Raw genomic sequence first — 23,297 nt, forward strand, 5'->3', positions numbered from 1 at the left:
ATCACGGACCACTGTCAATCAGATGCTTGCCTTGCCGTCCATCCATCCATCTATCTATCTATCTATCTATCCATCCATCTAAATATCTATCTGTCTATGACTCTCGATATCTAACTCTCTTGCTTGCTATCGCTCCCCCAATGGTCAGTAGCATAGTAGCATAACAGCAGATCACGGACCACTGTCAATCAGATGCTTGCCTTGCCGTCCATCCATCCATCCATCTATCTATCTATCTATCTATGAGTCTCGATATCTAACTCTCTTGCTTGCTATCGCTCCCCCAATGGTCAGTAGCATAGTAGCATAACAGCAGATCACGGACCACTATCAATCAGATGCTTGCCTTGCCGTCCATCCATCCATCTATCTATCTATCTATCTATGACTCTCGATATCTAACTCTCTTGCTTGCTATCGCTCCCCCAATGGTCAGTAGCATAGTAGCATAACATCAGATCTCGGACCACTGTCAATCAGATGCTTGCCTTGCCGTCCATTCATCCATCTATCTATCTATCTATCTAGCTAGCTATCTATCTATCTATCTATCAATGACTCTCGATATCTAACTCTCTTGCTTGCTATCGCTCCCCCAATGGTCAGTAGCATAGTAGCATAACATCAGATCACGGACCACTGTCAATCAGATGCTTGCCTTGCCGTCCATCTATCCATCCATCCATCTATCTATCTATCTATCTATCTATCTATCTATCTATCTATCTATCTATCTATGACTCTCGATATTTAACTCGCTTGCTATCGCTCCCCTAATGGTCAGTAGCATAGTAGCATAACAGCAGGTCACGGACCACTGTCAATCAGATGCTTGCCTTGCCGTCCATCCATCCATCTATCTATCTATCTATCTATGACTCTCGATATCTAACTCTCTTGCTTGCTATCGCTCCCCCAATGGTCAGTAGCATAGTAGCATAACAGCAGATCACGGACCACTGTCAATCAGATGCTTGCCTTGCCGTCCATCCATCCATCTATATATCTATCTATCTATCTATCTATCTATGACTCTCGATATCTAACTCTCTTGCTTGCTATCGCTCCCCCAATGGTCAGTAGCATAGTAGCATAACAGCAGATCACGGACCACTGTCAATCAGATGCTTGCCTTGCCGTCCATCCATCCATCCATCCATCTATCTATCTATCTATCTATCTATCTATCTATGACTCTCGATATCTAACTCTCTTGCTTCCTTTCGCTCCCCCAATGGTCAGTAGCATAGTAGCATAACAGCAGATCACGGACCACTGTCAATCAGATGCTTGCCTTGCCGTCCATCCATCCATCTATCTATCTATCTATCTATGACTCTCGATATCTATCTCTCTTGCTTGCTATCGCTCCCCCAATGGTCAGTAGCATTGTAGCATAACATCAGATCACGGACCACTGTCAATCCGATGCGTGCCTTGCCGTCCATCCATCCATCCATCTATCTATCTATCTATCTGTCTATGACTCTCGATATCTAACTCTCTTGCTTGCTATCGCTCCCCCAATGGTCAGTAGCATAGTAGCATAACAGCAGATCACAGACCACTGTCAATCAGATGCTTGCCTTGCCGTCCATCCATCCATCTATCTATCTATCTATCTATGACTCTCGATATCTAACTCTCTTGCTTGCTATCGCTCCCCCAATGGTCAGTAGCATAGTAGCATAACAGCAGATCACGGACCACTGTCAATCAGATGCTTGCCTTGCCGTCCATCCATCCATCCATCTATCTATCTATCTATCTATGACTCTCGATATCTAACTCTCTTGCTTGCTATCGCTCCCCCAATGGTCAGTAGCATAGTAGCATAACAGCAGATCACGGACCACTGTCAATCAGATGCTTGCCTTGCCGTCCATCCATCCATCTATATATCTATCTATCTATCTATCTATCTATGACTCTCGATATCTAACTCTCTTGCTTGCTATCGCTCCCCCAATGGTCAGTAGCATAGTAGCATAACAGCAGATCACGGACCACTGTCAATCAGATGCTTGCCTTGCCATCCATCCATCCATCCATCTATCTATCTATCTGTCTATGACTCTCGATATCTAACTCTCTTGCTTGCTATCGCTCCCCCAATGGTCAGTAGCATAGTAGCATAACACCAGATCACGGACCACTGTCAATCAGATGCTTGCCTTGCCGTCCATCCATCCATCCATCTATCTATCTATCTATCTATGACTCTCGATATCTAACTCACTTGCTTGCTATCGCTCCCCCAATGGGGACAAAACAAAACAAAACAAAACAAAACAAAACAAAACAAAACAAAACAAAACAAAACAAAACAAAACAAAATCTGGATGCAGACTGCAACAAAGGAAGCACACAGAGGTGAAAACGTAAGGTTGACGGGAGCAACAAGCTCCCTGTTGCGACTGTCCAGGGGCGGCAATGGGAATTGGACGTTGGCCGTAGCGCGTGTCCTTTGGGTTCTGGTTCTTCTTTACAAACCGGCGTCTGTCCAGTTGGCTTTCCGGTTCATTACGTCCTCTGATGGCTTTACGATAAGCCTATCTTGCTAAAACTGATGGTCGACAAAGCGGAAGCACAAGCTTCGCAAGGAGCACAGAAAGCCCGCCTAAGGCACCGCTGGGATTTGAACCCAGGACCTCCTGTTTACTAGACAGGCGCTTTAACCAACTAAGCCACGGCGCCAAATCTGCCGCTGCTGCTGCTGATAGTAGAATAACAGCAGATCACGGACCGCTGTCAATCAGGTTCTTGCCTTGCCGTCCATCCATCCATCCATCTATCTATGACTCTCAATATCTAACTCTCTTGCTTGCTATCGCTCCCCCAATGGTCAGTAGCATAGTAGCATAACAGCAGATCACGGACCACTGTCAATCAGATGCTTGCCTTGCCGTCCATCCATCCATCTATCTATCTATCTATCTATGACTCTTGATATCTAACTCTCTTGCTTGCTATCGCTCCCCCAATGGTCAGAAGCATAGTATCATAACAGCAGATCACGGACCACTGTCAATCAGATGCTTGCCTTGCCGTCCATCCATCCATCTATCTATCTATCTATCTATGACTCTTGATATCTAACTCTCTTGCTTGCTATCGCTCCCCCAATGGTCAGTAGCATTGTAGCATAACAGCAGATCACGGACCACTGTCAATCAGATGCTTGCCTTGCCGTCCATCCATCCATCTATCTATCTATCTATCTATGACTCTTGATATCTAACTCTCTTGCTTGCTATCGCTCCCCCAATGTTCAGTAGCATTGTAGCATAACAGCAGATCACGGACCACTGTCAATCAGATGCTTGCCTTGCCGTCCATCCATACATCTATCTATCTATCTATCTATGACTCTTGATATCTAACTCTCTTGCTTGCTATCGCTCCCCCAATGGTCAGTAGCATTGTAGCATAACAGCAGATCACGGACCACTGTCAATCAGATGCTTGCCTTGCCGTCCATCCATCCATCTATCTATCTATCTATCAATGACTCTCGATATCTAACTCTCTTACTTGCTATCGCTCCCCCAATGGTCAGTAGCATAGTAGCATAACAGCAGATCACGGACCACTGTCAATCAGATGCTTGCCTTGCCGTCCATCCATCCATCCATCTATCTATCTATGACTCTTTTTATCTAACTCTCTTGCTTGCTATCGCTCCCCCAATGGTCAGTAGCATAGTAGCATAACAGCAGATCACGGAACACTGTCAATCAGATGCTTGCCTTGCCGTCCATCCATCCATCTATCTATCTATCTATCTATGACTCTCGATATCTAACTCTCTTGCTTGCTATCGCTCCCCCAATGGTCACGTATGTTGCATTCAACGACAGAGAAAATCGTGTGCTGGAAATGATTTTTGGCAACTGTGAAGGAACTGCACGACTGCAGCAACCACAACACCTCTGTCTGTCTCTGTGGCGCAATCGGTCAGCGCGTTTGGCTGTTAACCAAAAGGATGGTGGTTCGAATCCACCCAGGGACGGCCCACTTTTCCCCCCGCCCCTTGTTATTGTTTCTACTTCTGGCGGACAGCTTGCCAGACTGTGGCTACAGTAACCTTAAGCTGCTTGCTGTGGATGGCCATCTTGCAAAAATGTATTGAGCGTTTAGAAACTTCCTTTCCATTGCCTAGGCCAACATAAACCAAGGCACTGCTGGGAGTCGAACCCAGGGTTTCCTGTTTACAAGACAGGTGCTTTGACCAACTAAGCCACGGTGCCAGGACTCTCCCATTCCCCAGTGCCTACACTCAGGCGTAAGGCAAAAAACAAAACAAAACAAAACAAAACAAAACAAAACAAAACAAAACAAAACAAAACAAAACAAAACAAAACAAAACAAAACAAAACAAAACAAAACAAAACAAAACAAAACAAAACAAAACAAAACAAAACAAAACAAAATCTGGATGCAGACTGCAACAAAGGAAGCACACAGAGGTGAAAACGTAAGGTTGACGGGAGCAACAAGCTCCCTGTTGCGACTGTCCAGGGGCGGCAATGGGAATTGGACGTTGGCCGTAGCGCGTGTCCTTTGGGTTCTGGTTCTTCTTTACAAACCGGCGTCTGTCCAGTTGGCTTTCCGGTTCATTACGTCCTCTGATGGCTTTACGATAAGCCTATCTTGCTAAAACTGATGGTCGACAAAGCGGAAGCACAAGCTTCGCAAGGAGCACAGAAAGCCCGCCTAAGGAACCGCTGGGATTTGAACCCAGGACCTCCTGTTTACTAGACAGGCGCTTTAACCAACTAAGCCACGGCACCAAATCTGCCGCTGCAGCTGCTGATAGTAGAATAACAGCAGATCACGGACCGCTGTCAATCAGGTTCTTGCCTTGCCGTCCATCCATCCATCCATCTATCTATGACTCTCAATATCTAACTCTCTTGCTTGCTATCGCTCCCCCAATGGTCAGTAGCATAGTAGCATAACAGCAGATCACGGACCACTGTCAATCAGGTGCTTGCCTTGCCATCCATCCATCCATCTGTCTATCTATCTATCTATGACTCTTGATATCTAACTCTCTTGCTTGCTATCGCTCCCCCAATGGTCAGAAGCAAAGTAGCATAACAGCAGATCACGGACCACTGTCAATCAGATGCTTGCCTTGCCGTCCATCCATCCATCCATCCATCTATCTATCTATGACTCTTGATATCTAACTCTCTTGCTTGCTATCGCTCCCCCAATGGTCAGAAGCATAGTATCATAACAGCAGATCACGGACCACTGTCAATCAGATGCTTGCCTTGCCGTCCATCCATCCATCTATCCATCTATCTATCTATGACTCTTGATATCTAACTCTCTTGCTTGCTATCGCTCCCCCAATGGTCAGAAGCATAGTATCATAACAGCAGATCACGGACCACTGTCAATCAGATGCTTGCCTTGCCGTCCATCCATCCATCTATCTATCTATCTATCTATGACTCTTGATATCTAACTCTCTTGCTTGCTATCGCTCCCCCAATGGTCAGTAGCATTGTAGCATAACAGCAGATCACGGACCACTGTCAATCAGATGCTTGCCTTGCCGTCCATCCATCCATCTATCTATCTATCTATCTATGACTCTTGATATCTAACTCTCTTGCTTGCTATCGCTCCCCCAATGGTCAGTAGCATTGTAGCATAACAGCAGATCACGGACCACTGTCAATCAGATGCTTGCCTTGCCATCCATCCATCCATCTATCTATCTATCTATCAATGACTCTCGATATCTAACTCTCTTACTTGCTATCGCTCCCCCAATGGTCAGTAGCATAGTAGCATAACAGCAGATCACGGACCACTGTCAATCAGATGCTTGCCTTGCCGTCCATCCATCCATCCATCTATCTATCTATGACTCTTGTTATCTAACTCTCTTGCTTGCTATCGCTCCCCCAATGGTCAGTAGCATAGTAGCATAACAGCAGATCACGGAACACTGTCAATCAGATGCTTGCCTTGCCGTCCATCCATCCATCTATCTATCTATCTATCTATGACTCTCGATATCTAACTCTCTTGCTTGCTATCGCTCCCCCAATGGTCACGTATGTTGCATTCAACGACAAAGAAAATCGTGTGCTGGAAATGATTTTTGGCAACTGTGAAGGAACTGCATGACTGCAGCAACCACCACTCCTCTGTCTGTCTCTGTGGCGCAATCGGTCAGCGCGTTTGGCTGTTAACCAAAAGGATGGTGGTTCGAATCCACCCAGGGACGGCCCACTTTTCCCCCCGCCCCTTGTTATTGTTTCTACTTCTGGCGGACAGCTTGCCAGACTGTGGCTACAGTAACCTTAAGCTGCTTGCTGTGGATGGCCATCTTGCAAAAATGTATTGAGCGTTTAGAAACTTCCTTTCCATTGCCTAGGCCAACATAAACCAAGGCACTGCTGGGAGTCGAACCCAGGGTTTCCTGTTTACAAGACAGGTGCTTTGACCAACTAAGCCACGGTGCCAGGACTCTCCCATTCCCCAGTGCCTACACTCAGGCGTAAGGCAAAAAACAAAACAAAACAAAACAAAACAAAACAAAATCTGGATGCAGACTGCAACAAAGGAAGCACACAGAGGTGAAAACGTAAGGTTGACGGGAGCAACAAGCTCCCTGTTGCGACTGTCCAGGGGCGGCAATGGGAATTGGACGTTGGCCGTAGCGCGTGTCCTTTGGGTTCTGGTTCTTCTTTACAAACCGGCGTCTGTCCAGTTGGCTTTCCGGTTCATTACGTCCTCTGATGGCTTTACGATAAGCCTATCTTGCTAAAACTGATGGTCGACAAAGCGGAAGCACAAGCTTCGCAAGGAGCACAGAAAGCCCGCCTAAGGCACCGCTGGGATTTGAACCCAGGACCTCCTGTTTACTAGACAGGCGCTTTAACCAACTAAGCCACGGCGCCAAATCTGCCGCTGTTGCTGCTGATAGTAGAATAACAGCAGATCACGGACCGCTGTCAATCAGGTTCTTGCCTTGCCGTCCATCCATCCATCCATCTATCTATGACTCTCAATATCTAACTCTCTTGCTTGCTATCGCTCCCCCAATGGTCAGTAGCATAGTAGCATAACAGCAGATCACGGACCACTGTAAATCAGGTGCTTGCCTTGCCATCCATCCATCCATCTGTCTATCTATCTATCTATGACTCTTGATATCTAACTCTCTTGCTTGCTATCGCTCCCCCAATGGTCAGAAGCAAAGTAGCATAACAGCAGATCACGGACCACTGTCAATCAGATGCTTGCCTTGCCGTCCATCCATCCATCCATCCATCTATCTATCTATGACTCTTGATATCTAACTCTCTTGCTTGCTATCGCTCCCCCAATGGTCAGAAGCATAGTATCATAACAGCAGATCACGGACCACTGTCAATCAGATGCTTGCCTTGCCGTCCATCCATCCATCTATCTATCTATCTATCTATGACTCTTGATATCTAACTCTCTTGCTTGCTATCGCTCCCCCAATGGTCAGTAGCATTGTAGCATAACAGCAGATCACGGACCACTGTCAATCAGATGCTTGCCTTGCCGTCCATCCATCCATCTATCTATCTATCTATCTATGACTCTTGATATCTAACTCTCTTGCTTGCTATCGCTCCCCCAATGGTCAGTAGCATTGTAGCATAACAGCAGATCACGGACCACTGTCAATCAGATGCTTGCCTTGCCGTCCATCCATACATCTATCTATCTATCTATCTATGACTCTTGATATCTAACTCTCTTGCTTGCTATCGCTCCCCCAATGGTCAGTAGCATTGTAGCATAACAGCAGATCACGGACCACTGTCAATCAGATGCTTGCCTTGCCGTCCATCCATCCATCCATCTATCTATCTATCTATGACTCTCGATATCTAACTCTCTTGCTTGCTATCGCTCCCCCAATGGTCACGTATGTTGCATTCAACGACAAAGAAAATCGTGTGCTGGAAATGATTTTTGGCAACTGTGAAGGAACTGCATGACTGCAGCAACCACCACTCCTCTGTCTGTCTCTGTGGCGCAATCGGTCAGCGCGTTTGGCTGTTAACCAAAAGGATGGTGGTTCGAATCCACCCAGGGACGGCCCACTTTTCCCCCCGCCCCTTGTTATTGTTTCTACTTCTGGCGGACAGCTTGCCAGACTGTGGCTACAGTAACCTTAAGCTGCTTGCTGTGGATGGCCATCTTGCAAAAATGTATTGAGCGTTTAGAAACTTCCTTTCCATTGCCTAGGCCAACATAAACCAAGGCACTGCTGGGAGTCGAACCCAGGGTTTCCTGTTTACAAGACAGGTGCTTTGACCAACTAAGCCACGGTGCCAGGACTCTCCCATTCCCCAGTGCCTACACTCAGGCGTAAGGCAAAAAACAAAACAAAACAAAACAAAACAAAACAAAACAAAACAAAACAAAACAAAACAAAACAAAACAAAACAAAACAAAACAAAACAAAACAAAACAAAATCTGGATGCAGACTGCAACAAAGGAAGCACACAGAGGTGAAAACGTAAGGTTGACGGGAGCAACAAGCTCCCTGTTGCGACTGTCCAGGGGCGGCAATGGGAATTGGACGTTGGCCGTAGCGCGTGTCCTTTGGGTTCTGGTTCTTCTTTACAAACCGGCGTCTGTCCAGTTGGCTTTCCGGTTCATTACGTCCTCTGATGGCTTTACGATAAGCCTATCTTGCTAAAACTGATGGTCTACAAAGCGGAAGCACAAGCTTCGCAAGGAGCACAGAAAGCCCGCCTAAGGCACCGCTGGGATTTGAACCCAGGACCTCCTGTTTACTAGACAGGCGCTTTAACCAACTAAGCCACAGCGCCAAATCTGCCACTGCTGCTGCTGATAGTAGAATAACAGCAGATCACGGACCGCTGTCAATCAGGTTCTTGCCTTGCCGTCCATCCATCCATCCATCTATCTATGACTCTCAATATCTAACTCTCTTGCTTGCTATCGCTCCCCCAATGGTCAGTAGCATAGTAGCATAACAGCAGATCACGGACCACTGTCAATCAGGTGCTTGCCTTGCCATCCATCCATCCATCTGTCTATCTATCTATCTATGACTCTTGACATCTAACTCTCTTGCTTGCTATCGCTCCCCCAATGGTCAGAAGCAAAGTAGCATAACAGCAGATCACGGACCACTGTCAATCAGATGCTTGCCTTGCCGTCCATCCATCCATCCATCCATCTATCTATCTATGACTCTTGATATCTAACTCTCTTGCTTGCTATCGCTCCCCCAATGGTCAGAAGCATAGTATCATAACAGCAGATCACGGACCACTGTCAATCAGATGCTTGCCTTGCCGTCCATCCATCCATCTATCTATCTATCTATCTATGACTCTTGATATCTAACTCTCTTGCTTGCTATCGCTCCCCCAATGGTCAGTAGCATTGTAGCATAACAGCAGATCACGGACCACTGTCAATCAGATGCTTGCCTTGCCGTCCATCCATCCATCTATCTATCTATCTATCTATGACTCTTGATATCTAACTCTCTTGCTTGCTATCGCTCCCCCAATGGTCAGTAGCATTGTAGCATAACAGCAGATCACGGACCACTGTCAATCAGATGCTTGCCTTGCCGTCCATCCATCCATCTATCTATCTATCTATCTATGACTCTTGATATCTAACTCTCTTGCTTGCTATCGCTCCCCCAATGGTCAGTAGCATTGTAGCATAACAGCAGATCACGGACCACTGTCAATCAGATGCTTGCCTTGCCATCCATCCATACATCTATCTATCTATCTATCTATGACTCTTGATATCTAACTATCTTGCTTGCTATCGCTCCCCCAATGGTCAGTAGCATTGTAGCATAACAGCAGATCACGGACCACTGTCAATCAGATGCTTGCCTTGCCGTCCATCCATCCATCCATCTATCTATCTATCAATGACTCTCGATATCTAACTCTCTTACTTGCTATCGCTCCCCCAATGGTCAGTAGCATAGTAGCATAACAGCAGATCACGGACCACTGTCAATCAGATGCTTGCCTTGCCGTCCATCCATCCTTCCATCTATCTATCTATGACTCTTGTTATCTAACTCTCTTGCTTGCTATCGCTCCCCCAATGGTCAGTAGCATAGTAGCATAACAGCAGATCACGGAACACTGTCAATCAGATGCTTGCCTTGCCGTCCATCCATCCATCTATCTATCTATCTATCTATGACTCTCGATATCTAACTCTCTTGCTTGCTATCGCTCCCCCAATGGTCACGTATGTTGCATTCAACGACAAAGAAAATCGTGTGCTGGAAATGATTTTTGGCAACTGTGAAGGAACTGCACGACTGCAGCAACCACAACACCTCTGTCTGTCGCTGTGGCGCAATCGGTCAGCGCGTTTGGCTGTTAACCAAAAGGATGGTGGTTCGAATCCACCCAGGGACGGCCCACTTTTCCCCCCGCCCCTTGTTATTGTTTCTACTTCTGGCGGACAGCTTGCCAGACTGTGGCTACAGTAACCTTAAGCTGCTTGCTGTGGATGGCCATCTTGCAAAAATGTATTGAGCGTTTAGAAACTTCCTTTCCATTGCCTAGGCCAACATAAACCAAGGCACTGCTGGGAGTCGAACCCAGGGTTTCCTGTTTACAAGACAGGTGCTTTGACCAACTAAGCCACGGTGCCAGGACTCTCCCATTCCCCAGTGCCTACACTCAGGCGTAAGGCAAAAAACAAAACAAAACAAAACAAAACAAAACAAAACAAAACAAAACAAAACAAAACAAAACAAAACAAAACAAAACAAAACAAAACAAAACAAAACAAAATCTGGATGCAGACTGCAACAAAGGAAGCACACAGAGGTGAAAACGTAAGGTTGACGGGAGCAACAAGCTCCCTGTTGCGACTGTCCAGGGGCGGCAATGGGAATTGGACGTTGGCCGTAGCGCGTGTCCTTTGGGTTCTGGTTCTTCTTTACAAACCGGCGTCTGTCCAGTTGGCTTTCCGGTTCATTACGTCCTCTGATGGCTTTACGATAAGCCTATCTTGCTAAAACTGATGGTCGACAAAGCGGAAGCACAAGCTTCGCAAGGAGCACAGAAAGCCCGCCTAAGGCACCGCTGGGATTTGAACCCAGGACCTCCTGTTTACTAGACAGGCGCTTTAACCAACTAAGCCACGGCGCCAAATCTGCCGCTGCTGCTGCTGATAGTAGAATAACAGCAGATCACGGACCGCTGTCAATCAGGTTCTTGCCTTGCCGTCCATCCATCCATCCATCTATCTATGACTCTCAATATCTAACTCTCTTGCTTGCTATCGCTCCCCCAATGGTCAGTAGCATAGTAGCATAACAGCAGATCACGGACCACTGTCAATCAGGTGCTTGCCTTGCCATCCATCCATCCATCTGTCTATCTATCTATCTATGACTCTTGACATCTAACTCTCTTGCTTGCTATCGCTCCCCCAATGGTCAGAAGCAAAGTAGCATAACAGCAGATCACGGACCACTGTCAATCAGATGCTTGCCTTGCCGTCCATCCATCCATCCATCCATCTATCTATCTATGACTCTTGATATCTAACTCTCTTGCTTGCTATCGCTCCCCCAATGGTCAGAAGCATAGTATCATAACAGCAGATCACGGACCACTGTCAATCAGATGCTTGCCTTGCCGTCCATCCATCCATCCATCTATCTATCTATCTATGACTCTTGATATCTAACTCTCTTGCTTGCTATCGCTCCCCCAATGGTCAGTAGCATTGTAGCATAACAGCAGATCACGGACCACTGTCAATCAGATGCTTGCCTTGCCGTCCATCCATCCATCTATCTATCTATCTATCTATGACTCTTGATATCTAACTCTCTTGCTTGCTATCGCTCCCCCAATGGTCAGTAGCATTGTAGCATAACAGCAGATCACGGACCACTGTCAATCAGATGCTTGCCTTGCCGTCCATCCATCCATCTATCTATCTATCTATCTATGACTCTTGATATCTAACTCTCTTGCTTGCTATCGCTCCCCCAATGGTCAGTAGCATTGTAGCATAACAGCAGATCACGGACCACTGTCAATCAGATGCTTGCCTTGCCGTCCATCCATCCATCTATCTATCTATCTATCTATGACTCTTGATATCTAACTCTCTTGCTTGCTATCGCTCCCCCAATGGTCAGTAGCATTGTAGCATAACAGCAGATCACGGACCACTGTCAATCAGATGCTTGCCTTGCCGTCCATCCATCCATCTATCTATCTATCTATCAATGACTCTCGATATCTAACTCTCTTGCTTGCTATCGCTCCCCCAATGGTCAGTAGCATAGTAGCATAACAGCAGATCACGGACCACTGTCAATCAGGTGCTTGCCTTGCCGTCCATCCATCCATCTGTCTATCTATCTATCTATGACTCTTGACATCTAACTCTCTTGCTTGCTATCGCTCCCCCAATGGTCAGAAGCAAAGTAGCATAACAGCAGATCACGGACCACTGTCAATCAGATGCTTGCCTTGCCGTCCATCCATCCATCTATCTATCTATCTATCTATGACTCTTGATATCTAACTCTCTTGCTTGCTATCGCTCCCCCAATGGTCAGTAGCATTGTAGCATAACAGCAGATCACGGACCACTGTCAATCAGATGCTTGCCTTGCCGTCCATCCATACATCTATCTATCTATCTATCTATGACTCTTGATATCTAACTCTCTTGCTTGCTATCGCTCCCCCAATGGTCAGTAGCATTGTAGCATAACAGCAGATCACGGACCACTGTCAATCAGATGCTTGCCTTGCCGTCCATCCATCCATCTATCTATCTATCTATCAATGACTCTCGATATCTAACTCTCTTACTTGCTATCGCTCCCCCAATGGTCAGTAGCATAGTATCATAACAGCAGATCACGGACCACTGTCAATCAGATGCTTGCCTTGCCGTCCATCCATCCATCCATCTATCTATCTATGACTCTTGTTATCTAACTCTCTTGCTTGCTATCGCTCCCCCAATGGTCAGTAGCAAAGTAGCATAACAGCAGATCACGGACCACTGTCAATCAGATGCTTGCCTTGCCGTCCATCCATCCATCCATCTATCTATCTATGACTCTTGACATCTAACTCTCTTGCTTGCAATCGCTCCCCCAATGGTCAGAAGCAAAGTAGCATAACAGCAGATCACGGACCACTGTCAATCAGATGCTTGCCTTGCCGTCCATCCATCCATCCATCTATCTATCTATGACTCTTGATATCTAACTCTCTTGCTTGCTATCGCTCCCCCAATGGTCAGTAGCATAGTATCATAACAGCAGATCACGGACCACTGTCAATCAGATGCTTGCCTTGCCGTCCATCCATCCATCCATCTATCTATCTATCTATCTATCTATCTATCTATCTATCTATCTATCTATCTATCTATGACTCTCGATATCTAACTCTCTTGCTTGCTATCGCTCCCCCAATGGTCACGTATGTTGCATTCAACGACAAAGAAAATCGTGTGCTGGAAATGATTTTTGGCAACTGTGAAGGAACTGCACGACTGCAGCAACCACAACACCTCTGTCTGTCTCTGTGGCGCAATCGGTCAGCGCGTTTGGCTGTTAACCAAAAGGATGGTGGTTCGAATCCACCCAGGGACGGCCCACTTTTCCCCCCGCCCCTTGTTATTGTTTCTACTTCTGGCGGACAGCTTGCCAGACTGTGGCTACAGTAACCTTAAGCTGCTTGCTGTGGATGGCCATCTTGCAAAAATGTATTGAGCGTTTAGAAACTTCCTTTCCATTGCCTAGGCCAACATAAACCAAGGCACTGCTGGGAGTCGAACCCAGGGTTTCCTGTTTACAAGACAGGCGCTTTGACCAACTAAGCCACGGTGCCAGGACTCTCCCATTCCCCAGTGCCTACACTCAGGCGTAAGGCAAAAAACAAAACCAAACAAAACAAAACAAAATCTGGATGCAGGCTGCAACAAAGGAAGCACACAGAGGTGAAAACGTAAGGTTGACGGGAGCAACAAGCTCCCTGTTGCGACTGTCCAGGGGCGGCAATGGGAATTGGACGTTGGCCGTAGCGCTTGTCCTTTGGGTTCTGGTTCTTCTTTACAAACCGGCGTCTGTCCAGTTGGCTTTCCGGTTCATTACATCCTCTGATGGCTTTACGATAAGCCTATCTTGCTAAAACTGATGGTCGACAAAGCGGAAGCACAAGCTTCGCAAGGAGCACAGAAAGCCCGCCTAAGGCACCGCTGGGATTTGAACCCAGGACCTCCTGTTTACTAGACAGGCACTTTAACCAACTAAGCCACGGCGCCAAATCTGCCACTGTTGCTGCTGATAGTAGCATAACAGCAGATCACGGACCACTGTCAATCAGATGCTTGCTTTGCCGTCCATCCATCCATCTATCTATCTATCTATCTATGACTCTCGATATCTATCTCTCTTGCTTGCTATCGCTCCCCCAATGGTCAGTAGCATTGTAGCATAACATCAGATCACGGACCACTGTCAATCCGATGCGTGCCTTGCCGTCCATCCATCCATCTATCTATCTATCTATCTATGACTCTCGATATCTAACTCTCTTGCTTGCTATCGCTCCCCCAATGGTCAGTAGCATAGTAGCATAACATCAGATCACGGACCACTGTCAATCAGATGCTTGCCTTGCCGTCCATCCATCCATCGAACTATCTATCTATCTGTCTATGACTCTCGATATCTAACTCTCTTGCTTGCTATCGCTCCCCCAATGGTCAGTAGCATAGTAGCATAACAGCAGATCACAGACCACTGTCAATCAGATGCTTGCCTTGCCGTCCATCCATCCATCTATCTATCTATCTATCTATGACTCTCGATATCTAACTCTCTTGCTTGCTATCGCTCCCCCAATGGTCAGTAGCATAGTAGCATAACAGCAGATCACGGACCACTGTCAATCAGATGCTTGCCTTGCCGTCCATCCATCCATCTATATATCTATCTATCTATCTATCTATCTATCTATGACTCTCGATATCTAACTCTCTTGCTTGCTATCGCTCCCCCAATTGTCAGTAGCATAGTAGCATAACAGCAGATCACGGACCACTGTCAATCAGATGCTTGCCTTGCCATCCATCCATCCATCCATCTATCTATCTATCTGTCTATGACTCTCGATATCTAACTCTCTTGCTTGCTATCGCTCCCCCAATGGTCAGTAGCATAGTAGCATAACACCAGATCACGGACCACTGTCAATCAGATGCTTGCCTTGCCGTCCATCCATCCATCCATCTATCTATCTATCTATCTATGACTCTCGATATCTAACTCACTTGCTTGCTATCGCTCCCCCAATGGTCAGTAGCATAGTAGCATAACAGCAGATCACGGACCACTGTCAATCAGATGCTTGCCTTGTCGTCCATCCATCCATCTATCTATCTATCTATCTATGACTCTCGATATCTAACTCTCTTGCTTGCTATCGCTCCCCCAATGGTCAGTAGCATAGTAGCATAACAGCAGATCACGGACCACTGTCAATCAGATGCTTGCCTTGCCGTCCATCCATCCATCCATCCATCTATCTATCAATCTATCTATCTATCTATCTATCTATGACTCTCGATATCTAACTCTCTTGCTTCCTTTCGCTCCCCCAATGGTCAGTAGCATAGTAGCATAACAGCAGATCACGGACCACTGTCAATCAGATGCTTGCCTTGCCGTCCATCCATCCATCTATCTATCTATCTATCTATGACTCTCGATATCAATCTCTCTTGCTTGCTATCGCTCCCCCAATGGTCAGTAGCATTGTAGCATAACATCAGATCACGGACCACTGTCAATCCGATGCGTGCCTTGCCGTCCATCCATCCATCCATCTATCTATCTATCTATCTGTCTATGACTCTCGATATCTAACTCTCTTGCTTGCTATCGCTCCCCCAATGGTCAGTAGCATAGTAGCATAACAGCAGATCACAGACCACTGTCAATCAGATGCTTGCCTTGCCGTCCATCCATCCATCTATCTATCTATCTATCTATGACTCTCGATATCTAACTCTCTTGCTTCCTTTCGCTCCCCCAATGGTCAGTAGCATAGTAGCATAACAGCAGATCACAGACCACTGTCAATCAGATGCTTGCCTTGCCGTCCATCCATCCATCTATCTATCTATCTATCTATGACTCTCGATATCTAACTCTCTTGCTTGCTATCGCTCCCCCAATGGTCAGTAGCATAGTAGCATAACAGCAGATCACGGACCACTGTCAATCAGATGCTTGCCTTGCCGTCCATCCATCCATCCATCTATCTATCTATCTATCTATGACTCTCGATATCTAACTCTCTTGCTTGCTATCGCTCCCCCAATGGTCAGTAGCATAGTAGCATAACAGCAGATCACGGACCACTGTCAATCAGATGCTTGCCTTGCCGTCCATCCATCCATCTATATATCTATCTATCTATCTATCTATCTATGACTCTCGATATCTAACTCTCTTGCTTGCTATCGCTCCCCCAATGGTCAGTAGCATAGTAGCATAACAGCAGATCACGGACCACTGTCAATCAGATGCTTGCCTTGCCATCCATCCATCCATCCATCTATCTATCTATCTGTCTATGACTCTCGATATCTAACTCTCTTGCTTGCTATCGCTCCCCCAATGGTCAGTAGCATAGTAGCATAACACCAGATCACGGACCACTGTCAATCAGATGCTTGCCTTGCCGTCCATCCATCCATCCATCTATCTATCTATCTATCTATGACTCTCGATATCTAACTCACTTGCTTGCTATCGCTCCCCCAATGGTCAGTAGCATTGTAGCATAACAGCAGTTTACAGACCACTGTCAATCAGATGCTTGCCTTGCCATCCATCCATCCATCCATCTATCTATCTAACTATCTATGACTCTCGATATCTAACTCTCTTGCTTGCTATCGCTCCCCCAATGGTCAGTAGCATAGTAGCATAACAGCAGATCACGGACCACTGTCAATCAGATGCTTGCCTTGCCGTCCATCCATCCATCCATCTATCTATCTATCTATCTATCTATGACTCTCGATATCTAACTCTCTTGCTTGCTATCGCTACCCCAATGGTCAGTAGCATAGTAGCATAACAGCAGATCACGGACCACTGTCAATCAGATGCTTGCCTTGCCGTCCATCCATCCATCCATCTATCTATCTATCTATCTATCTATGACTCTCGATATCTAACTCTCTTGCTTGCTATCGCTCCCCCAATGGTCAGTAGCATAGTAGCATAACAGCAGATCACGGACCACTGTCAATCAGATGCTTGCCTTGCCGTCCATCCATCCATCTATATATCTATCTATCTATCTATCTATCTATGACTCTCGATATCTAACTCTCTTGCTTGCTATCGCTCCCCCAATGGTCAGTAGCATAGTAGCATAACAGCAGATCACGGACCACTGTCAATCAGATGCTTGCCTTGCCATCCATCCATCCATCCATCTATCTATCTATCTGTCTATGTCTCTCGATATCTAACTCTCTTGCTTGCTATCGCTCCCCCAATGGTCAGTAGCATAGTAGCATAACACCAGATCACGGACCACTGTCAATCAGATGCTTGCCTTGCCGTCCATCCATCCATCTATCTATCTATCTATCAATGACTCTCGATATCTAACTCTCTTACTTGCTATCGCTCCCCCAATGGTCAGTAGCATAGTAGCATAACAGCAGATCACGGACCACTGTCAATCAGATGCTTGCCTTGCCGTCCATCCATCCATCCATCTATCTATCTATGACTCTTGTTATCTAACTCTCTTGCTTGCTATCGCTCCCCCAATGGTCAGTAGCATAGTAGCATAACAGCAGATCATGGACCACTGTCAATCAGATGCTTGCCTTGCCGTCCATCCATCCATCTATCTATCTATCTATCAATGACTCTTGATATCTAACTCTCTTGCTTGCTATCGCTCCCCCAATGGTCAGTAGCATAGTAGCATAACAGCAGATCACGGACCACTGTCAATCAGATGCTTGCCTTGCCGTCCATCCATCCATCCATCTATCTATCTATCTATCAATGACTCTCGATATCTAACTCTCTTACTTGCTATCGCTCCCCCAATGGTCAGTAGCATAGTAGCATAACAGCAGATCACGGACCACTGTCAATCAGATGCTTGCCTTGCCGTCCATCCATCCATCTATCTATCTATCTATCAATGACTCTTGATATCTAACTCTCTTGCTTGCTATCGCTCCCCCAATGGTCAGTAGCATAGTAGCATAACAGCAGATCACGGACCACTGTCAATCAGATGCTTGCCTTTCCGTCCATCCATCCATCCATCTATCTATCTATCTATCAATGACTCTCGATATCTAACTCTCTTGCTTGCTATCGCTCCCCCAATGGTCAGTAGCATAGTAGCATAACAGCAGATCACGGACCACTGTCAATCAAATGCTTGCCTTGCCGTCCATCCATCCATCCATCTATCTATCTATCTATCAATGACTCTTGATATCTAACTCTCTTGCTTGCTATCGCTCCCCCAATGGTCAGTAGCATAGTAGCATAACACCAGATCACGGACCACTGTCAATCAGATGCTTGCCTTGCCGTCCATCCATCCATCTATCTATCTATCTATCAATGACTCTCGATATCTAACTCTCTTACTTGCTATCGCTCCCCCAATGGTCAGTAGCATAGTAGCATAACAGCAGATCACGGACCACTGTCAATCAGATGCTTGCCTTGCCGTCCATCCATCCATCCATCTATCTATCTATGACTCTTGTTATCTAACTCTCTTGCTTGCTATCGCTCCCCCAATGGTCAGTAGCATAGTAGCATAACAGCAGATCATGGACCACTGTCAATCAGATGCTTGCCTTGCCGTCCATCCATCCATCTATCTATCTATCTATCAATGACTCTTGATATCTAACTCTCTTGCTTGCTATCGCTCCCCCAATGGTCAGTAGCATAGTAGCATAACAGCAGATCACGGACCACTGTCAATCAGATGCTTGCCTTGCCGTCCATCCATCCATCCATCTATCTATCTATCTATCAATGACTCTCGATATCTAACTCTCTTACTTGCTATCGCTCCCCCAATGGTCAGTAGCATAGTAGCATAACAGCAGATCACGGACCACTGTCAATCAGATGCTTGCCTTGCCGTCCATCCATCCATCTATCTATCTATCTATCAATGACTCTTGATATCTAACTCTCTTGCTTGCTATCGCTCCCCCAATGGTCAGTAGCATAGTAGCATAACAGCAGATCACGGACCACTGTCAATCAGATGCTTGCCTTTCCGTCCATCCATCCATCCATCTATCTATCTATCTATCAATGACTCTCGATATCTAACTCTCTTGCTTGCTATCGCTCCCCCAATGGTCAGTAGCATAGTAGCATAACAGCAGATCACGGACCACTGTCAATCAAATGCTTGCCTTGCCGTCCATCCATCCATCCATCTATCTATCTATCTATCAATGACTCTTGATATCTAACTCTCTTGCTTGCTATCACTCCACCAATGGTCAGTAGCATTGTAGCATAACAGCAGATCACGGACCACTGTCAATCAGATGCTTGCCTTGCCGTCCATCCATCCATCTATCTATCTATCTATGACTCTTGATATCTAACTCTCTTACTTGCTTTCGCTCACCCAATGGTCAGTAGCATAGTAGCATAACAGCAGATCACGGACCACTGTCAATCAGATGCTTGCCTTGTCGTCCATCCATCCATCTATCTATCTATCTATCTATGACTCTCGATATCTAACTCTCTTGCTTGCTATCGCTCCCCCAATGGTCACGTATGTTGCATTCAACGACAAAGAAAATCGTGTGCTGGAAATGATTTTTGGCAACTGTGAAGGAACTGCACGACTGCAGCAACCACAACACCTCTGTCTGTCTCTGTGGCGCAATCGGTCAGCGCGTTTGGCTGTTAACCAAAAGGATGGTGGTTCGAATCCACCCAGGGATGGCCCACTTTTCCCCCCGCCCCTTGTTATTGTTTCTACTTCTGGCGGACAGCTTGCCAGACTGTGGCTACAGTAACCTTAAGCTGCTTGCTGTGGACGGCCATCTTGCAAAAATGTATTGAGCGTTTAGAAACTTCCTTTCCATTGCCTAGGCCAACATAAACCAAGGCACTGCTGGGAGTTGAACCCAGAGTTTCCTGTTTACAAGACAGGTGCTTTGACCAACTAAGCCACGGTGCCAGGACTCTCCTATTCCCCAGTGCCTACACTCAGGCGTAAGGCAAAAAACAAAACAAAACAAAACAAAACAAAACAAAACAAAACAAAACAAAACAAAACAAAACAAAACAAAACAAAACAAAACAAAACAAAACAAAACAAAACAAAACAAAATCTGGATGCAGACTGCAACAAAGGAAGCACACAGAGGTGAAAACGTAAGGTTGACGGGAGCAACAAGCTCCCTGTTGCGACTGTCCAGGGGCAATGGGAATTGGACGTTGGCCGTAGCGCGTGTCCTTTGGGTTCTGGTTCTTCTTTACAAACCGGCGTCTGTCCAGTTGGCTTTCCGGTTCATTACGTCCTCTGATGGCTTTACGATAAGCCTATCTTGCTAAAACTGATGGTCGACAAAGCGGAAGCACAAGCTTCGCAAGGAGCACAGAAAGCCCGCCTAAGGCACCGCTGGGATTTGAACCCAGGACTTCCTGTTTACTAGACAGGCGCTTTAACCAACTAAGCCACGGTGCCAAATCTGCCGCTGCTGCTGCTGATAGTAGAATAACAGCAGATCACGGACCGCTGTCAATCAGGTTCTTGCCTTGCCGTCCATCCATCCATCCATCTATCTATGACTCTCAATATCTAACTCTCTTGCTTGCTATCGCTCCCCCAATGGTCAGTAGCATAGTAGCATAACAGCAGATCACGGACCACTGTCAATCAGGTGCTTGCCTTGCCGTCCATCCATCCATCTGTCTATCTATCTATCTATGACTCTTGACATCTAACTCTCTTGCTTGCTATCGCTCCCCCAATGGTCAGAAGCAAAGTAGCATAACAGCAGATCACGGACCACTGTCAATCAGATGCTTGCCTTGCCGTCCATCCATCCATCCATCCATCTATCTATCTATGACTCTTGATATCTAACTCTCTTGCTTGCTATCGCTCCCCCAATGGTCAGTAGCATAGTATCATAACAGCAGATCACGGACCACTGTCAATCAGATGCTTGCCTTGCCGTCCATCCATCCATCTATCTATCTATCTATCTATGACTCTTGATATCTAACTCTCTTGCTTGCTATCGCTCCCCCAATGGTCCGTAGCATTGTAGCATAACAGCAGATCACGGACCACTGTCAATCAGATGCTTGCCTTGCCGTCCATCCATCCATCTATCTATCTATCTATCTATGACTCTTGATATCTAACTCTCTTGCTTGCTATCGCTCCCCCAATGGTCAGTAGCATTGTAGTATAACAGCAGATCACGGACCGCTGTCAATCAGGTTCTTGCCTTGCCGTCCATCCATCCATCCATCTATCTATGACTCTCAATATCTAACTCTCTTGCTTGCTATCGCTCCCCCAATGGTCAGTAGCATAGTAGCATAACAGCAGATCACGGACCACTGTCAATCAGATGCTTGCCTTGCCGTCCATCCATCCATCCATCTATCTATCTATCTATGACTCTTGACATCTAACTCTCTTGCTTGCTATCGCTCCCCCAATGGTCAGTAGCAAAGTAGCATAACAGCAGATCACGGACCACTGTCAATCAGATGCTTGCCTTGCCGTACATCCATCCACCCATCCATCTACCTATCTATGACTCTTGATATCTAACTCTCTTGCTTGCTATCGCTCCCCCAATGGTCAGTAGCATAGTAGCATAACAGCAGATCACGGACCACTGTCAATCAGATGCTTGCCTTGCCGTCCATCCATCCATCCATCTATCTATCTATCTATGACTCTTGATATCTAACTCTCTTGCTAGATATCGCTCCCCCAATGGTCAGTAGCATAGTAGCATAACAGCAGATCACGGACCACTGTCAATCAGATGCTTGCCTTGCCGTCCATCCATCCATCTATCTATCTATCTATCTATGACTCTTGATATCTAACTCTCTTGCTTGCTATCGCTCCCCCAATGGTCAGTAGCATAGTAGCATAACAGCAGATCACGGACCACTGTCACTCAGATGCTTGCTTTGCCGTCCATCCATCCATCCATCTATCTATCTATCTATCAATGACTCTCGATATCTAACTCTCTTGCTTGCTATCGCTCCCCCAATGGTCAGTAGCATAGTAGCATAACAGCAGATCACGGACCACTGTCAATCAGATGCTTGCCTTGCCGTCCATCCATCCATCTATCTATCTATCTATCTATGACTCTTGATATCTAACTCTCTTGCTTGCTATCGCTCCCCCAATGGTCAGTAGCATTGTAGCATAACAGCAGATCACGGACCAATGTCAATCAGATGCTTGCCTTGCCGTCCATCCATCCATCTATCTATCTATCTATCTATGACTCTCGATATCTAACTCTCTTGCTTGCTATCGCTCCCCCAATGGTCAGTAGCATAGTAGCATAACAGCAGATCACGGACCACTGTCAATCAGATGCTTGCCTTGCCGTCCATCCATCCATCCATCTATCTATCAATCTATCAATGACTCTCGATATCTAACTCTCTTACTTGCTATCGCTCCCCCAATGGTCAGTAGCATAGTAGCATAACAGCAGATCACGGACCACTGTCAATCAGATGCTTGCCTTGCCGTCCATCCATCCATCCATCTATCTATCTATCTATCTATCAATGACTCTCGATATCAAACTCTCTTACTTGCTATCGCTCCCCCAATGGTCAGTAGCATAGTAGCATAACAGCAGATCACGGACCACTGTCAATCAGATGCTTGCCTTGCCGTCCATCCATCCATCTATCTATCTATCTATCTATGACTCTTGATATCTAACTCTCTTGCTTGCTATCGCTCCCCCAATGGTCAGTAGCATAGTAGCATAACAGCAGATCACGGACCACTGTCACTCAGATGCTTGCCTTGCCGTCCATCCATCCATCCATCTATCTATCTATCTATCAATGACTCTCGATATCTAACTCTCTTGCTTGCTATCGCTCCCCCAATGGTCAGTAGCATAGTAGCATAACAGCAGATCACGGACCACTGTCAATCAGATGCTTGCTTTG

The 23,297-nt window shown here is 46.2% G+C and overlaps 19 non-coding genes across 19 annotated transcripts; 6 read left to right on the top strand and 13 right to left on the bottom strand.

The window, feature by feature from the left end:
• Nucleotides 1-2,623: 2,623 nt before the first annotated feature.
• On the bottom strand, nucleotides 2,624-2,697 carry trnat-agu (transfer RNA threonine (anticodon AGU)). Its single transcript has one exon. It is a non-coding gene; the product is annotated as a tRNA-Thr (tRNA).
• A 1,241-nt stretch (nucleotides 2,698-3,938) lies between these two features.
• Nucleotides 3,939-4,012, top strand: trnan-guu (transfer RNA asparagine (anticodon GUU)). Its single transcript has one exon. It is a non-coding gene; the product is annotated as a tRNA-Asn (tRNA).
• Nucleotides 4,013-4,176: 164 nt separating this feature from the next.
• Nucleotides 4,177-4,250, bottom strand: trnat-ugu (transfer RNA threonine (anticodon UGU)). The gene has a single exon. It is a non-coding gene; the product is annotated as a tRNA-Thr (tRNA).
• Nucleotides 4,251-4,719: 469 nt separating this feature from the next.
• trnat-agu (transfer RNA threonine (anticodon AGU)) lies at nucleotides 4,720-4,793 on the bottom strand. Its single transcript has one exon. It is a non-coding gene; the product is annotated as a tRNA-Thr (tRNA).
• Nucleotides 4,794-6,176: 1,383 nt separating this feature from the next.
• Nucleotides 6,177-6,250, top strand: trnan-guu (transfer RNA asparagine (anticodon GUU)). The gene has a single exon. It is a non-coding gene; the product is annotated as a tRNA-Asn (tRNA).
• A 164-nt stretch (nucleotides 6,251-6,414) lies between these two features.
• On the bottom strand, nucleotides 6,415-6,488 carry trnat-ugu (transfer RNA threonine (anticodon UGU)). Its single transcript has one exon. It is a non-coding gene; the product is annotated as a tRNA-Thr (tRNA).
• A 364-nt stretch (nucleotides 6,489-6,852) lies between these two features.
• trnat-agu (transfer RNA threonine (anticodon AGU)) lies at nucleotides 6,853-6,926 on the bottom strand. Its single transcript has one exon. It is a non-coding gene; the product is annotated as a tRNA-Thr (tRNA).
• A 1,103-nt stretch (nucleotides 6,927-8,029) lies between these two features.
• On the top strand, nucleotides 8,030-8,103 carry trnan-guu (transfer RNA asparagine (anticodon GUU)). The gene has a single exon. It is a non-coding gene; the product is annotated as a tRNA-Asn (tRNA).
• Nucleotides 8,104-8,267: 164 nt separating this feature from the next.
• trnat-ugu (transfer RNA threonine (anticodon UGU)) lies at nucleotides 8,268-8,341 on the bottom strand. The gene has a single exon. It is a non-coding gene; the product is annotated as a tRNA-Thr (tRNA).
• Nucleotides 8,342-8,770: 429 nt separating this feature from the next.
• Nucleotides 8,771-8,844, bottom strand: trnat-agu (transfer RNA threonine (anticodon AGU)). The gene has a single exon. It is a non-coding gene; the product is annotated as a tRNA-Thr (tRNA).
• Nucleotides 8,845-10,369: 1,525 nt separating this feature from the next.
• trnan-guu (transfer RNA asparagine (anticodon GUU)) lies at nucleotides 10,370-10,443 on the top strand. The gene has a single exon. It is a non-coding gene; the product is annotated as a tRNA-Asn (tRNA).
• Nucleotides 10,444-10,607: 164 nt separating this feature from the next.
• trnat-ugu (transfer RNA threonine (anticodon UGU)) lies at nucleotides 10,608-10,681 on the bottom strand. Its single transcript has one exon. It is a non-coding gene; the product is annotated as a tRNA-Thr (tRNA).
• Nucleotides 10,682-11,110: 429 nt separating this feature from the next.
• trnat-agu (transfer RNA threonine (anticodon AGU)) lies at nucleotides 11,111-11,184 on the bottom strand. Its single transcript has one exon. It is a non-coding gene; the product is annotated as a tRNA-Thr (tRNA).
• A 2,409-nt stretch (nucleotides 11,185-13,593) lies between these two features.
• trnan-guu (transfer RNA asparagine (anticodon GUU)) lies at nucleotides 13,594-13,667 on the top strand. The gene has a single exon. It is a non-coding gene; the product is annotated as a tRNA-Asn (tRNA).
• Nucleotides 13,668-13,831: 164 nt separating this feature from the next.
• On the bottom strand, nucleotides 13,832-13,905 carry trnat-ugu (transfer RNA threonine (anticodon UGU)). The gene has a single exon. It is a non-coding gene; the product is annotated as a tRNA-Thr (tRNA).
• Nucleotides 13,906-14,264: 359 nt separating this feature from the next.
• Nucleotides 14,265-14,338, bottom strand: trnat-agu (transfer RNA threonine (anticodon AGU)). Its single transcript has one exon. It is a non-coding gene; the product is annotated as a tRNA-Thr (tRNA).
• A 5,645-nt stretch (nucleotides 14,339-19,983) lies between these two features.
• trnan-guu (transfer RNA asparagine (anticodon GUU)) lies at nucleotides 19,984-20,057 on the top strand. Its single transcript has one exon. It is a non-coding gene; the product is annotated as a tRNA-Asn (tRNA).
• Nucleotides 20,058-20,221: 164 nt separating this feature from the next.
• Nucleotides 20,222-20,295, bottom strand: trnat-ugu (transfer RNA threonine (anticodon UGU)). Its single transcript has one exon. It is a non-coding gene; the product is annotated as a tRNA-Thr (tRNA).
• A 436-nt stretch (nucleotides 20,296-20,731) lies between these two features.
• On the bottom strand, nucleotides 20,732-20,805 carry trnat-agu (transfer RNA threonine (anticodon AGU)). The gene has a single exon. It is a non-coding gene; the product is annotated as a tRNA-Thr (tRNA).
• Between the last annotated feature and the right edge of the window lie 2,492 nt (nucleotides 20,806-23,297).

Source organism: Amia ocellicauda, chromosome 2 (assembly GCF_036373705.1).
Source record: "Amia ocellicauda isolate fAmiCal2 chromosome 2, fAmiCal2.hap1, whole genome shotgun sequence".
Classification (NCBI taxonomy): Eukaryota; Metazoa; Chordata; class Actinopteri; order Amiiformes; family Amiidae; genus Amia; species Amia ocellicauda.